Consider the following 14,073-nt stretch of genomic DNA (forward strand, 5'->3'; position numbering starts at 1 on the left):
ACGAATAAAGGGAAATCAAAGTAAAGCTGAGAAGATGGGAAAGGAAAATGGTGCATGTGTCAGAGAATGGCTATGTCAGGCAGCTTATATTAAAGGCCTTTCGCCAGAGGGATGTTAATTACATTTGTGAGAAAAACGAAAAATTGCTCTATGAACGATACCTTGAGATCACCAAAATATTAGCATAAAGAACAAATAAAGGAACCTTCCTTTCTGTTTAAGGTTAGAGGTTTTCATTATTAACATGTAAGTTTTTTTTAAGTGGTAGAAGACTGGACACACACACACATATATATACTTTGTATATATATATATATCTGCCAACACCAGTGGTCTACTATGAGAGAGAAAGTGATCTGGATCTAACGGTTTCTTTCTTTGCCCATACTTTACTCTTTCTGGGAATGAAAACAAATCATTAGTTTTCACTTCTACAAATGTTGAGGAGTTACTTCTATATACATATATGTATTTAAATTTGGGTCTACACAAGTCACTTTCCATTACGTTATAGTCTAGCAGTAAGTTAATTATGTTTGTTAGTAAGTCACTAGCTCCTCCTCCTCTAACAATGTCAACACCAAGCACTAAGAGGAGTGCACCAAAACACCACAAATAAGTAAGTCAGAAGGTGAAAATCATTTTATTCCACCGGACACACACACAAAGACACACACACACACACATATATATATAGAAAGCTCCAGGAGGGTCAAAAACAATGAGGGGATTGTCCGTAATAACAAATGGTTCATTAATTCATAAATCAGAGTGTCAGCCTTGGTGGAGCAACTCCTCACAGCAGAGAGCAGGAGCTGTGTGTTATTAGCCAGGAGGATGGCACAATGAAAACTAATGGACACAAGCTCTGTGTCTCCTTGGAGCACTGACTCTGCTAACACATTCATTCATCACCGAGCTTCAACCAGACAAACAATGGAGAAATAATAGAGAAAAACTTTATTTATAAATCACTCAGATCTTTAGATACATAGATATTTATCTTTGTATATTTCTCGAACAGCATATATTAATTTCTCTGTAGGTTATGAATCCAATAATTTGGATGAGCTGCCCAATAATACCAATTATTTAATAGTAGAAATCGCATATTTCTTTTATTAATAGGGACCTTACTGATACAAAAATTAAAGTAGAGCTGGGACCCTTAATCAGTTGTATTGGCTTGATTATGGGTCTCCTCAGGATTCTGTGTACAGACTGTTCTTGATTAACATCTCCTTCACCCTTCAGATTGTAATCTTTAGTGCATTAATTTGAGTAAACTCAAGTAATTTTCAGCAATGCTGCTCCAGCTTCAACCTCAGCAGTGGTGTAATTAGAGAAAATAACTAAAAACCTTTTATTCCTCAAGAAAGGTAACAAATAAAAACAAATTACAAATCACTGCTACACTGAGATGTAGGGACAATCTCTACTTCTACTATAGTGAAGTTATTGTGCTTGGCCAAGGGTTTTTGTGTGGGATGATTTACACATAAAGTCAAGACACACATAGAGTCAAATCCATGCAAGTTTAAATATTTTAACTTCAGCTTTTAAGTCTAAAAATTAGCCGTACTGTACTCTGCATCTCAAAACCCATCGGATGATCATGATTCTCATGATGCCTCCGGAAATAGAAGATAAACTTTTTCAACTTCCCTTTTAGAGGCGAGAGCTTGAAAAAAAAGTGAGTGAGATGGAAGGACTTAACTGTTAGTTCTGAAATTATGTTACTGTAATTTGATTTCAACAGTTGCATTGTCTCATTAGTTACTAAGGGTGAATAACAATATTAACGCATGAAAACATTTTCCAATGCAACTGTGGTCACGTGCATAACACAAAGTGGAAAAGTAGGCCTGGATCATTTCACCTTGAACCTCCTTTAGTCATGTTGCTGTAGTCTCCAATTGCTGTGGACCTTCCCATGATGCACCGAGTAATTTTCCTCCACTCGTCCTCCTTTCATTAAACTTTGCAGAAGTGCTTGCTCACTGAAAATCATCTGATAGTTTTCCTACCCTCGCTATCTTTGTGAGGTCTTTACCTTACAATATACAGCACCTTGAGACGACTGTTGTTGTGAACTGGTGATATATAAGCAATATGGAATTGCACAGTGTTTGTTTGTATTTGATTTTCATCTGACAGCATCAATATATCAAATTACTCATGACAGCAGCAATATCTATGAAGTCATCTGTGTATAAACTGACACATCATTTATCTCACAGCCTGTTAGCTAGTGCACACTTTTTTTTTGCAAACAAACAACGAAGACAAACACTGATCCAGAGTACGCATTCATCAATTTCTTTCACAGGTCCCTAATTACAACTGAGACTGTGACTGCTAAGCACCAAAGAAGCTGCACATGACTGTGCTAGATGCACGTGGCGAATATATTAAAAACACGTTTGACAGCAGCAGCAATAGTTTTCTGTGCACTGGAGTCTGGTGAGAGAGAGTGAGAGGATCATTTATAATGTAGCTTGTTATTTGGCATGCATGTAATCACCATATATCATGTATAATGGAAGTTAGTATAGACATCCTCCTTTATGTATTTGCCCTTTGCCTGTCCTGCCAAAAAAAATTCTCATTACATTTTAAGCAGAACAGACCTGTGTAAAGAAGAAGAGCTGGCACTCTTTTATGCTTTTTACTCATTTCTGTCTATTGAAAATTTGCTAAGAATGTGCAATGATAGGGGCTTTTAAATAGGTGTAACAACACTGAAATATTATTCAAGCTTTTTGGACAATTACAACTGAGTGTTGTTATCCAAAAAATCTTTTATTTTGCCTTGAGTAAAGAAAATTGAGCTGAGGATGGCATTATCTGCTCCATCACAATATTAGCTCAATTATCTAATGGGTTTGGATACAAATGCACTGCTGCACTTTGAGGAAGTCTGCTAAACTGTAATGAATAGAGCAGTGAATTTACACTGTGCAGCAATACATGTTATTGAATATTTTGCACATTTAAAGACTCACTTAATTGATTGATTATTGCAAAGGAGGGATTAAACAAGAAAGAGGAGCTCAAATATTAAATTTTTCTTCGTTAATCTTCATAATACAAATGCATACTCACTGTACTTGTTATCACAGAGGTGACAGAAAGAGTGTTTGAGTGATGACAAAACAGGAAATAGAAGAGAAAATGGATGACTCTACTGTTGTAAACTTGCAAAAGCAGCACAATTTTCATTAAGCGTGTTCATAGATTCACAGTTTCCGCAGTGTGAATAATAATGAGTTCACGTCCAATACCACTAAAACGCTTCCTCTCATCTAAAATATCTGAAGTTTCACCAGAGAAATTAACACAAATGACTATAGTGACTTTTTGACCTTCCCTCCTCTTTAACCTCCTGACCCAGAAGTCATTTTGAAGTTTCTGTTTCCAAGGCTTCAATGGCTTTTGGAAATTTCAAAAGTATCATCCCTTATGTGGATTTGTAGACAATGCTTTTCTACCTTCTCTGTAATTTTGCAGAATAAATAATTATAATAATAACCAGACATCTTCACCCCATCCCCCTACCACCACCCTTTTGCCTCCAGAACTCCTTCTTCAAGGTGTAGATTAAAAGATTTGAGGGAAACATTTCTCTTTTTTTTTCATCCATACTGGGATGATAGCATGTTGCTGCAGATTTGCTGACTCCACATCCATAATGCAAACCTCCCATTCCACCACATCCCAAAGATGTTCTATTGGATTGAGATCTGATGACTGTGAGGGTCATTTAAGTACAGTGAATTAATTGTCATGTTCAAGAAACGAGTCTGAGATGATTTTGAGCTTTGTGACAGGGTGCATTATACTGCTGGACAAAGTAATCAGCAAATGGGCACACTCTGATCAAAAAGGGATGGGCGTGGTCAGGAACAATACTCAGATGTGTTTAAATGATGCTCAGCTGGTACTAGGGGACCCAAAGTGTGCCAGGAAAATGTTTCCTTCACCATTTCACCACCAGCAGCTTGAACTGTTGATACAAGACAGGATGGTTTCATGCTTTCATTCTGATTCTACCATCCAAATGTTGCAGCAGAAATGTAGATGCATCAGACCATGTAACATCCTTTCCAGTCTTCTCTTATCTGGTTTTGGTGACCCTCTGTGAATTACAGACTCAGTTTCCTGTTCTTAGCTGACAGGAGTAGCACCCAGCGTGGTCTTCTGTTGCTGTACTCATGTGCAAGGTTTAGTGTGTTTAACAGGTCAAAGATGTTCTTCTCTATACTTTGTTGTATAGTGTTACTTGAGTTTGGCTCCTAATTAGCTCAAAGCAGTCTGGCTGTTCTCTGACCTCTGGCATCAACATATATTTTTTCTTTTTTTCAACCAACTCTATGCAAACCCTAGAAATTGTTGTGCAGGGAAATCCCAGTAGATTAGCAATTTCTGAAATACTCAACCCGTCCATCCACCCCGTTTAAAGTAGTTAAAGAGTTCTCTACGATGACTACGATGACCTGGATGACTGAGAACCTTCACAGACTTAAAGAGTTCTCAATTTGTCCCCATACAGTGGTTATGAGGAGGTACACTGGATGTACATTAGATTTGTCCCAGGCTGTACTGTTAGGGCATTTTAAAATTGGAAGTGGCCAACAAAGGAACTGAAGATATTACTCTTAATGTTTTGGTTTCTTTTTTAAAAGTTCTCGGTGAAAACTGATGAATTTGACTTCAATTTTTAACCTTTTGCCTCCTCAAAGAGTTGCTTTGCCTCCCTCTTGACTCAAATATATGTGAAGTACCAGATAATTAAGTACATATTGGACTATTTACAAATGTTGTCTCTCAATAAATACACACTTTATAATCAGGCTGTCACTGATTCTGTTGTGAGATTGTTTTTTCCTAAAATTCTCTGTAACTATATCTGTGACATTTAACACTCCACAAATATGCGTCCTACTTTTAAAAGATATTTATTGTCCGACTTATACCGGATCTTGGAGGCTGACGCTGATATTTACAATTGACAGTTTAAAATGTCAGGTAATGATAAATTGCCACTTACTGATATGTTTTGCTGTGCTTCATGCACAGGAATGAGAAGAGAGATGAATGGAGGAGGAAAGAGGACAGAAATAAGTGGAATGAGTGCTAGAAATGTAGCGCTGTGCTACAGCAGGGAAGTTTTATAGCTGCATCGCAAATCAGCTACATCACTGAAGTCCACTGGAGAGCAAGCTATGCAGAAATAATGGCCAGTGTATAAAGAGAAGAAAAAGCACAGTCATATTGATTGCTTAGAGTGGCAAAAAAAATGAGTTATGCAGCAGTTTATTGTTGCATGTTGATAAGAAAAATGTTTAATAAGACTTTAATAAGTCTAAAAGAAGAAAATGATGGGGAGAGGAAAAATGGAAGGAAGAGGAAGAGAGGGTTGGGAACCTAAAACAAAATTGTTAATACACTATTCGAGTAGTTTAAATGTGACTGAAGAATTTAATGACAGTTGTATGAATGGGTCACGCAAATTGCTGGTTATATTGTCTCTTCAATCATGAGTGGTGTGATTATATTAGAGATGACAATGGCGAGATGATAAACCACTTTAATCTGCTTTACTTAGCCTTTAGCAGGGAATGAGGACAGGGTGCAGGGTTTTAGATTTACACACACACAGACACACACACACTTCAAAGAGGAGCTGTGCATAGGTGCGTTGGTGTATTGTCAAGGCAGAAGATTGAAGTTGACTGATCCTATTAGGTTTTACTGTTGATACACACACGCTTCAACACACATCTGAAAAAGCTGCATATACATGCACACAGAGACACGCACATACAACTGAGCAGCACATTAACAAATTGTCTTGCACACACACAGACACACACACACCATTCGCTGTGTGACTCAGCTGTGTCATATTCACAGTTGAGAGGGAACAGAGCGAGGAGTGCAGAACTAAAGAACGCCTGTCAGGTTTATTTCTGTCTCCGGCTGGCTCTTGCCTGTGTTACCGACGGAGCTTCATGCTCTGATCTGCTGCTGCCCCACTTCCTGGTCCCTTTGTCTACTCTTGAGTACAATGGCAAAAATAAAAACATAAACAACCTTCAAGTGTTGCAGCATACGCATCGTCCTTCACACGAACTCTGCACAAATTCAAAACCTGCAACAACAGTAAACACCAACTATTTGTCCTGCTTCTACTGAGAACTGGCGCTGCATATCATTATGGCTAATGATTGTTTTAGGACTTCTTGCAAGATGGGAGAAGCAGTTTGAACAAATAAACCAACTATCTGTGCTGCTTAGAATATTTGTTTTACTTTTATGGGTTAAGTCAGAAAGCTGGTTCAAACAAGTAAATTATAATTTACGCACAAAAATATTAGGTTTACTAACGCACTGTTAGAAAATAATTTAAAAACTGATTAAGATGTTGATTTATTTTGCCTTAACCCTTTCAAGACCAGCGTATTGTATTTGATACAGGTGTTTTTGTGAGTTTTTGAGACTTCTACATCATCAGCATGACTTTTTTTACCCTCAAAAAATGATATAAATTGCACATGACTAAATTGCAAAAATATGGCTTATGTAGCAAATTTGATACAAATTAAAACTCATATATATATGCAGATTAAAATGTGATGTATTTTAATATATTTTGTCTAAAGGTTCAACAAACACTCCATTATCAAAAAAATAAAGATTTCTGGCAGTTATTTCATGGTTTGGGTTTTAAAGGGTTAAAGAGACCCGGTTACATTTAAAAGTAGAATGGGAGGTAACTCCTGGATTTGAGAGATACACGACTAGGCTTAAAACATTCCTTATTGATAAACCATATAGTAAGTTTTAGAAAGTGGAGTATTTCGTGCTCGATGTTAGAAGTACTCGGTTGTTCGAGGCAAAATAAAAATGAGTGGGTTCAGGGATTTTTTTGTTTGTTTTCTTGTTTGTTTGTTTGTTTGTTAAGGTTCCAGTGAGCACTGTTGGGACCATAATCTGGAAGTGGAAAGAACTCCATTTCACCAGATTCCTTCACAGATTTCTGATGGAGAAATGAAAAGTATGATCAGAAGAGTTGTCCAAGAGCTAAGACCCACTTGTGGAGAGCTACAGAAAGACCTGGTAAAAATTGACAATTGAACTACTATGACCTGTATGCACACACACCATTGAAGACTCCATTGCTGAAGAGTTAAGTTATAGTTCACCACCCCATTCATTTAAATAAGGGGCTTCAAAATAACTTCACAGTTAACCTCGTGGAGGCATTTCCAGGACGGTAGCCTACAGTAGCTAAAAACTGCAGGTTGTAACAAGGTTATTATAACATCAAAACTAAACAGAACTAAAACTGTGTTTAAAACACATAGTTAAAATTAAAGTAAAACTTAAAAAAAAAATAAAAATGTAATATTTTTTAAGTGAGCCAATCAGCCGCCAGCCAATGTGCTTTTATTTCAGTGCTCTTTTGTCAGCCTGTCTCTCATTCCTCCATCCTGCCTCCTCCCCCATTTCCACCTCACTCTGGTCACTCAGAGCCCATCCAAGCCTCCATCTCCATCTTCATCACCACCAGGGATTCTTTTCTGCAATGATGGGTCATTGGAGACTAATTGCCAAATAGATCAATGAATTTTTGTGTCACAATAAAGCGTGTTCAGTTCTTCCAAATAATCTCTCCTTTTTGAAATGCTTGGGCACCATCATTATTCAATAAAAAATAAATTAAAAAAACAGAAGACAAGTATGAATTTAGCTCTGAAAGTAAGGGTTTGCTGGAATGTAGCAGTACAGTGATTTTCCAATCATTCATTACAAAAGGCAAATGGTGTGTGTGAGTTGTTTGCTGTTACACAGAAAAACTGTGTGTGACAGTTTCCAGTCTGAAAGGGAAACAGAGCCAGGGACAGTTGCACTTTTCACCAGAGTTGGCTCAGAACACATTGTTCATCACCACGTCTGTGCAATGATGTCATCCCCACAACGGGCAGCCAGAGAAACGTTCTTTACACTCTTCTCACACTGACTCCAATCTGTCTTTCTGCTGTGAGACTTGGACAGGATAGCCGTTTGTGTGTGTGTGTGTGTGTGTGTCTGTGTGTTGACCTGTAAAATCGGTATGTATTTAAGGGTTTTTCTACTTTCTCTACTCCTTTTGAATCTTGGACAATGTGTATCGCTTCAGAAAGTCTGGTCATTTTTTCCTCAATGTTTTCAAATGAGCTTTGTTATTAGGATCATGGTTAAAGTTTAAAATGTAACTGTGGTGGATTACGTGTTAGGGACTGTATTATATCACAGAGGGACCTTACAAGTATAGAAGTGTGAGTGTGTCACAGTCTGTGCAGTCATTGTGTGTGTGTGCCTCTGTGTGTGTGTGTCACTTTGCCAGGATTGGCACTCAAATTGGCCAGAGGAACCAACTAGTAATGAGATCTCACTTTTGGCTTGCCTTTCTGCTGCAATGCCGTCAGCAGACACTAAAAAAGACACCCAGTTAGGAAAAATATGACCATTGCACCAAAAGCAAAGTTCGAGTGGGCCAAAAAAATTATTGTGTGTCTCTGTGTGTGTGTGTGTGTCTGTGTGTGTGTGTGTGTGTGTGTGTGTGTGTGTTTATAATAATGGTCTTTTCTTGATATTAAAGGTAAACCATCAAGTGAGTTAAACTTCTGGAACAATGGAACATATTGTTAATAATCTGTTTCAGCTGCTTGGTATTACTGAAATTAACTAGAGGTGCACTAGAGGGAACATCCCTGAGAAAACCCTCAAAACAGGGATGGTTTTACAGATGGAAGCATCTTTTTCCCACCACATCTTTTCTGTATTTATTTATTTTTTTACTTTTAAAAAAAAATTGGTGGCATGAGAGGACACCAGGAACCTACAGAGGATGCCAACTCACTCCCGATGGCACATCAATATGTGCCATTTCCACATGGTTTCTTGTGTCTCAAGAGCAGGGAGGAGATTCCAGTTACTCTGGGAGAGCTGGGCAGGGTGGTAGAGGGTCCTTAACCCGTTAATAGGACTCATATCTGCTCTTTTGTGCAAGGATGAGTGGGATGAGCACTCCCAGAGCACCACAAAATGACTTTCACAGATCTGAGCAGGTTCACTCTAAGCACATGTGAAAGATGTGAAAGGGTCTGGAGAAGTTGTAGAGATCTCGAGATTTTGCTGCTCTTCTGTTCAGCTTGACCAGTTTAAGTGGTGGGTCTGGGGAGGCATATTCATAGAGGGATCCATAGATCTCTACAGGCTAGGCAACGACACCCTGACTCATATTAGTGATTGGTATAAAATCCTTGGACCTAATGTCAGGCTCTACAGGCTAGTGCAGTGGGTCCTAGGTTCCTCCTGGACCACCACAATGCCCAGTCTCATGTGACCAGAGTATGCAGGCAGTTCCTAGAGGATGAAGCAATAAATACCTTTGACTGGCCCTCACTTGACTTATCCACTAGAACACCTCTAGAAAATTATTTTGCGATCCATCCAATGCTGTTGTGCAGGAGTTTAGGGTTGCCCTGGTCTAGATCTGGGAATTAATCCCCTAGAAAACCATCCATTGTCTTATTAGGAACATGCCTCAGTGTTGTCAGACATGCATACAAGCATGTGGGTGTCATACAAATTACTGAGTACCATTGTGAGTTGCTATAATAACATTTTGCCAAATTGGACTAGTCTGCCACATCATTAAACATATTAAATGTAAATCAAATATTATAAAAATGTTATTCTAAATTAAATACAATGTAAAACATCAAAAAATAGTTCACACAACAAAACTGAGAGATGGTATTTCTTCATAAAATAATGAGGGGAATGGCTACAAAAGATGACCTCAGTTTATTGAGTTTATCTTATTGTTTTTGTAATAAAACAACTGACATGTGTCCTGCAGTTATAGTTGAAGCTGAAGAATTTCACAATTGAGTTAAGAAGTCTTGAATACATCTGGCAGATGTTGAATAAAACAAAACACAGTACTCTGAAACAGCAGCTGCTTAGTATGTGCTTTATTATCTGAGACGACACGGTGCTGAGAGTAAGTTTCAACAAAACTAGTTGAAAGTCATTAAGTTGGCATTAGTAATAATTTGGATCTCATTTCCAACAGTGAAAGCAATGACGTGACATCCTGAAATGCAGTGTGACTGCAGGTTGTTGAGCGCTTTTATGTTACTGCTGCTGACTGTAACCAGTGAACCAGCTGAAGGGTCTCCTGTTTGTTTGTTTTTTATTTTCAGACTGTTAATGACTTAAAAAGCAGAATTATTATTTATGCTTTGGTTTGGTTTGGCCACTCATTTGGCTGGTTAGATGAAGAAAAAAAGCACAACATCACACTTAAAGGACTCCAGTTATCATTGATAAACTGCTTATATGAATTAATATGATGAAATAACTACGCTGTGCACTGAGAGATTGCTGAGAGATCACAAACGTATGTGCCTTTCAACATGGAGACTTTGAATGTGCCTCCTAAAGCCTCTCTCTTCGTAACTCTTTTAACCTTTTCAGAACATTTTGCCAATTACTTCAGCTCACTCAGTATCTAAAGACTTTAATTTATGCAAATTCCAAAGAGTTACACCTTTAATGTTTGTGTTGCTTTTTTCCATGCATTCCACAGCTTGTTATTCCCTCCTGTAAAATGATAGCTTATCACAATGTGTATGAACAGAGAGGCCTGACAATGTGAGATAAGGGGAGATATGGGTCAAAATACAAAACTTTTAGGACCCAAAACTTTTGCTGTTTTATAATCAAAAACAGCTCAATCAAAATGCTTAAATCAAATGTGAACCTCTTCAGTAAAGGAGTTCCAGACAAATCTCTTTCTCTCTGTATATATATTTAAATATATACACACACACATATATATAAAGTACATCTCAGAAGTACAGAGTTTAGTGAGCCAAAAGCATACATAGTCTCACATGCAGAAACACAAAAAGTTTTTCCCACAGTGATCAACAAAGTACATCACATTATAATTCCGTGACTCATGGTTCACAAACAGCATAAATTTTTTTTCCTTTGATTAAGTTGTGTATAAATATGTGACTCATTACACACAGCTCTCAAACCTTTCTCATTGCTTTCTAGTGCCAGGCACGTCTATTTCTGTGCAAGGCTGCCGTGTACAACATACGGTGGGAGTGTGCGCATGAAGCAGCTGTTAGAATGAGGATGAGAACCTTAAATGCCTGCACACACACACACACACACACACACACACACAAACATGCACACCAGTAACCGGAGCTGGTGACAGCTTGGCCCCTCATTTGGCTATTTTAGTCGACAGACACTCAGAAGCTTTGTTTGGCTGTGTATCAGAAACAGAAATATTTTAGCACGACTGAATTAATTTTGATTCTCATTATGAACATCATGTGCAAAATTTTTATTAATTATTTGGTTTATCAATTAAATTGAAGAGTCGATTACTTGTGCATGGCTTTTTTTTAAATAAAATGTATTTTGGAGTCATGTAAATTTTAAAGCAGGGTAACAGAAGTTCATGCATAAATATTTCTTTTAGGTCCCTCAGTAGATTACAGGCACATATATCAAAGCAGAAAGAATTACTGTTAGACAGATAGAAAGGAAATATTTTCTACTACAACTTTTATTTTCTCTTTTGCACATAATTCTCAATTTTACATTTTCCTTTACAATGCACTTCAATAGTTACTGTTTATTTGCGGCATATGCATGATAGTTAAGGATCTGCATTTCTATTACTACTGTTTTAAATGTACCAAATATTTAAAAAAGATATACTTAGTTTTATTTATTTTAGATTCTGCAATTTCTCTACTTATTATGACTGTGTGACACCTGTTTCCCTAACTAGGACCGACAAAATCATTCTTATTACATGTATACATATAAAAAACAAATACATAAATAATAAATTAATTAATAAACAAAAATGTTGCTGGATGCTTAAAGTCATTCTGGTGCATCATATGGAATTTAACATATACTCAACAACAGGCATTAGATAAATAAATTGAAAAAGTGAAAGGCTGCAAGCTTGGACTTGAGCAAATCATTTCATTACATTCTGTGGAATGATGCGTGCTCCTCGTTAGGATTTTTTTAATCATAAAAGGTATCTGATATTGTACAACAGATCAATGGGACAGCAGTGCAGAGGCTTCAGAACTTGTCTTTGAATGCTCTAATTTTAAAGATTTCTTCAACTTCTACATAGCAAACAATGATGGTTGATAGATTTTTTTTTTTTTAAACGATAAACAATATGATTTAAAACAGAGTTTACATTGCTCCATGGGTGTAACTGTCCATTTAAAGTGAGAAATCACATTAGAACCCCTCTTCCTTTGTACTCCAAACTCAAACAGTAAAAAGCATGAAACTGCAACAGCAAAGCACACACAGTCTTGCATGCGTGATGCCTTCTTTCTGCATGTGGCTGCTGAGTTTTACACCCGCTGGCTGTAGAATTTATGCGCAAGGAATTTAATTCCACAAGTGGCAATGAATACCTGCACCTGTAAAATGAAATTATTTGCTCAGATTTTTCTTTTTTCTTGTGACACTTTCTTGTGCACCACTCTTGACTAGGTTCTGACATAAACGGTAGTAACCAGACCGAAAAGCAGCGCACATTTCGGTGCTTTATTTCTGTTCTTTATTTTCCCGAGATGTCATACATTTTGGATTCTAGCCAATCATTTTACCTTTGCAAGCGTAGTAGGCGGGCCCAGTTACGTACGTTCTTTTAGAGCAGAGCTACAGATTAAAAATGGCCAAGGCAAAGCGGTCAAAAGTCTGGCTGTACTTCACAGCAAAAGATGCAAACTCAGCAGCCTGCAACAAGTGATTTAAGGTGATACTGCGCAAAGGAGGTAACTCCTCGAATCTGATGAAACACCTGGCAACGTATAGCATTTTGTTAAAAGCTGAGAAATGCACCGTATTTGATAGCTTGCTGCGAGACCTCACACCGAGCACATCTACTGCGGGTGTGGTGCCTGTTATCGGACCCGGAGTTAGCAACATCCCCCGAGAACCTGAAGAGTAGAGTCCTGGCCCCTAGCCCTGTCAGTGTAGCAGAAATGATGACGGATGATGATGGCAGCAGCAGCCGTTCTTCTCTGGGTCAGTAGCTCAATGTTGTTCGTATGTTATTTACGTTGAGTAGGCTAACCACGTTATTAAACTAATGCATGTAAGGTGAACTAGCAAACACCGTCGTAGTTACATGCGGCTGTCTTCTTGTTTGATGGCAGATACTCCCTTCACCCTGGCCAAAAAGGCTAAAATGACCAAAGAAAAAGTGGGAAACAGCTAAACATGAGAGGTTTTTGGACAAAGTTGGTGTTTTTTCCATTGATTAAGCACTGCTTCCAGCCAAGAGTGATACCATAAATCCCCTATAGCTGCAGAAAAGGCTAACATTGTTATCTTTTTACAATAAAACAGCTAAAGATGAGAGGTTTTTGGACAAAGTGTGTGTTCTCCATTCTTTAAGCACCGGTTCGAGCACCGTTTAAGCACTGGCACCGTTTCAAAAGTACCGGTTAGGTACTGGTATCGGATAAAAACTAAACGATACCCATCCCTACTCTTGACATAAGTATATTTCCATATGTCTACATTAATTCTCTGCTGTGTAAGTACAATATAGGTATTGGGTTGCTAATAAACATAAAAACTCAACTTTTGGTGAATTTACATTTTCTTGGAAAACACTTTGCCAGGTAAAATCAGACACTGATTTTGGATGATTCCCTCACTTACTGAATTTGTTTACAGTAGTATGCACATTTAAGGCACTTCAAATTTTTATCATGTAACATTTAAATCTGAACTCAGTACACCCAGCAAGATGACTCCAATAAACTATCTTGAGCAACAGGGACAGAGGTGAGAACAAGGAGTCCTGTTGATGATGTGGCTTTGGAAGAGTCCTGGTCTCAACATCACGGTGCCACTCTGGGATTACATGAACAGACAGAAAACGCAGAGTTATATTTAAACCTATAGAAGCCCAGAAGTAGTGGAAAGTTATCTGAGATGCTT

The sequence above is a fragment of the Oreochromis niloticus genome, linkage group LG5 (assembly GCF_001858045.2).
Source record: "Oreochromis niloticus isolate F11D_XX linkage group LG5, O_niloticus_UMD_NMBU, whole genome shotgun sequence".
NCBI classification, from domain to species: Eukaryota; Metazoa; Chordata; class Actinopteri; order Cichliformes; family Cichlidae; genus Oreochromis; species Oreochromis niloticus.